Here is a 2,663-nt window from a genome sequence, read left to right on the forward strand (position 1 = left end):
CGATGCCACTCCCACCTTGTCCCGGATGTCCTCATTCCTGATCATATCTCTCCTAGTGTGCCCACACATCCACCGCAACATTCTCATTTCTGCGACTTTCATCTTCTGCACGTGAGAGTTCTTGACCGGCCAACAGAGTCGGTCTAACCACCACTTTGTAAAACTTGCCCATAAGTTTTGGTGGCACTTTCTTGTCACACAACACTCCGAAAGCGAGCCTCCATTTAAACCATCCTGCACCAATACGATGTGTGACATCATAATGGGGATTTATGAGTAAAAGAGCTGAAATTCGTGATCAGATTTATGAGTTCAAACAACATAATGGGGAATAACTTTTTGAAGCTTGGGAGAGGTACAAAGAATATTTGGATAGGAGTCCAAACCATGGGTTTCTAGATTTGATTTTGAAGGAGAAGTTCTACAGAGAGTTGGATCGTATGACCCAAGCAATAGCCAATAATGTTACTAGCAGGTGTTTCATGAAAAAGTCCTATGCTAATATTACTGAACCAAAAGGGCAGTCTAATGATCAAGGTAGTTCGAGGTTGGAGTCAATGCTTGAAAAAGTGTTGGCAGGTCAGACAAACACTGAAAAGACATTATCTGGGCTATCAGAGACAGTTGTTTCTCATTCAACAGCTATTCAGAATCTTGAACAGCAGATGCGTGATCTTTCTAGAGAACAACATCCTACTAGAAAAGGTGGGCTTCCTAGTGATACTATTCCAAACCCAAAGAATGGTGGGGGCGTGGAACGTACTTTTGCTATTAGCACGAGGAGTGATAAAATACTTCAAGGTGCTGACAAGAATGCAGTTGATCTAGATCCAATTATTGTGGAAGAAGAGGTGCATTCTGATGTGCCTATCATTGATGATGAGGTCCGTGGTGAAGAAACAGTTGCTGATATTCCAAAAGTTGCTGCTGATACGAGGAAACACACGATAAAAGGGGTTCTTCGCCCTTTGATTCAGATGTACAAAGCAAAGCCTCCCTTTCTTCAATGGTTGGCAAAGAAGAATGATGATGCTAAGTGTCAGAAGTTCTATGATCAGCTGAAGCAGTTAATAGAGATTTTTTCATTCTTAGATGCTGTCAAAGAGATTCCCGAATTTGCTAAGTTTGTGAAAGACTTGCTTACAATGAAAAGGTCTGTTCAACATGAGACAGTGAATTTAACTCATCGTGTGAGTTCGATTATTGCTTCCACCACAGTTCAGAAGAAGGGAGATCCAGGGGCGTTTACCATTCTGTGCAATATTTGGATTTATGCATTCACCCGCGCTCTGTGTGATAATGGGGCAAGTATTAACTTAATGCCCCTTGCTATTTTCAAACAATCGGGAACGCCTAGACCGACTTCTATGTGATTACAGATGGCAGATAGATCTATCAAGAAGCCAGTTGGGGTTATAGATGATGTGTTGGTGCAAGTGGGTAAGTTCATGTTACCTGCTAATTTCGTTATTTTGGATTGTGCGGTTGATACAGATATTCCCATCATCTTGGGAAGATCCTTCCTTTCTATGGGCAGAGCGTTTATGGACTCTGAAAAGAATGAAATCAAGTTCCGAGTAAATGATGAAGAGGTGACTTTCCAAGCAAGCAAGAGGATGAAGTTGCCCAACGCTTATGAGAGTATCTCGGTTATTGATTCGTTTGATGGGATTGGTGATACTGTTGAACATGAGATGGAAAAAGAAAGTCTGGGAGAAGCTCTTGCTGCGGTTCTGATGAACTTTGATGCTGCTGATATGGAGGGCTCGTGGAAACTATAAATGCGCTTGAGGGTCTGGGTTCCTACATTTACCACCCAAGAAAGCTCGATCTTGACCTTGCAAATAGAACTACTCCACCAGCTAATCCTTCTATTGTCGAGCCACCAAAGCTCTAGCTTAAGCAGCTCCCATCACACTTGAGGTATGAGTTCCTTGGCCTAAACAAGACATTTCCAGTGACCATTTCAGCATTACTGACTGAGGAACAGATTGAGCGTCTAGTGAAGATTTTGCGCGATTACAGACGTGCTATTGGTTGGACCATAGCAGACATTCAGGGTATTCTTTCTGGTATTTGTGAGCATAAATTTCAGTTTGAGGATATCAATGGATATTGAACCGGAACATGCAATAGGTTGTGAAAAAGGAGATCATAAAGTGGTTAGATGCTGGGGTAGTGTATCCGATGGCAGAAAGTAAGTGGGTATGGTGAGTCTTGTTCAATGTGTTCCAAAGAAAGGAAGTATCACTGTGGTGCCTAATGCAAAGAATAAGCTGATTCCCACTCGTACAGTTACTGGATGGCGTGTTTGCATGGACTATAGGAAGCTGAATATTGTTACTTGTAAAGACCATTTTCCCATGTCATTCATTGATCAGATACTGGATAGGTTGGCTGGGAGGTCTTACTATCTCTTTATAGATGGATGCTCGGCTATAATCAGATCAACATTGCCCTAAAATATCATGAGAAGACAACTTTTAATTATCCGTGTAGGATATTTGCATTCAGTCGAATGCCCTTTTGGGTTGTGTAATGCACTAGCCACTTTTCAGAGGTGCATGATGTCGATTTTTTTCTGATATGGTAGAAGACTTCTTGGAAGTATTCATGGATGATTTCTCTTTTGTGGGTGATTTGTTTCATGATCGTCTTGGCCA

The 2,663-nt window shown here is 41.8% G+C and overlaps 1 non-coding gene across 1 annotated transcript; it reads right to left on the reverse strand.

Moving 5' to 3' along the window:
• Positions 1–288: 288 nt before the first annotated feature.
• On the reverse strand, positions 289–394 carry LOC132608525 (small nucleolar RNA R71). Its single transcript, XR_009570437.1, has one exon. It is a non-coding gene; the product is annotated as a small nucleolar RNA R71 (small nucleolar RNA).
• Between the last annotated feature and the right edge of the window lie 2,269 nt (positions 395–2,663).

This window comes from Lycium barbarum, chromosome 8, assembly GCF_019175385.1.
Source record: "Lycium barbarum isolate Lr01 chromosome 8, ASM1917538v2, whole genome shotgun sequence".
NCBI classification, from domain to species: domain Eukaryota; kingdom Viridiplantae; phylum Streptophyta; class Magnoliopsida; order Solanales; family Solanaceae; genus Lycium; species Lycium barbarum.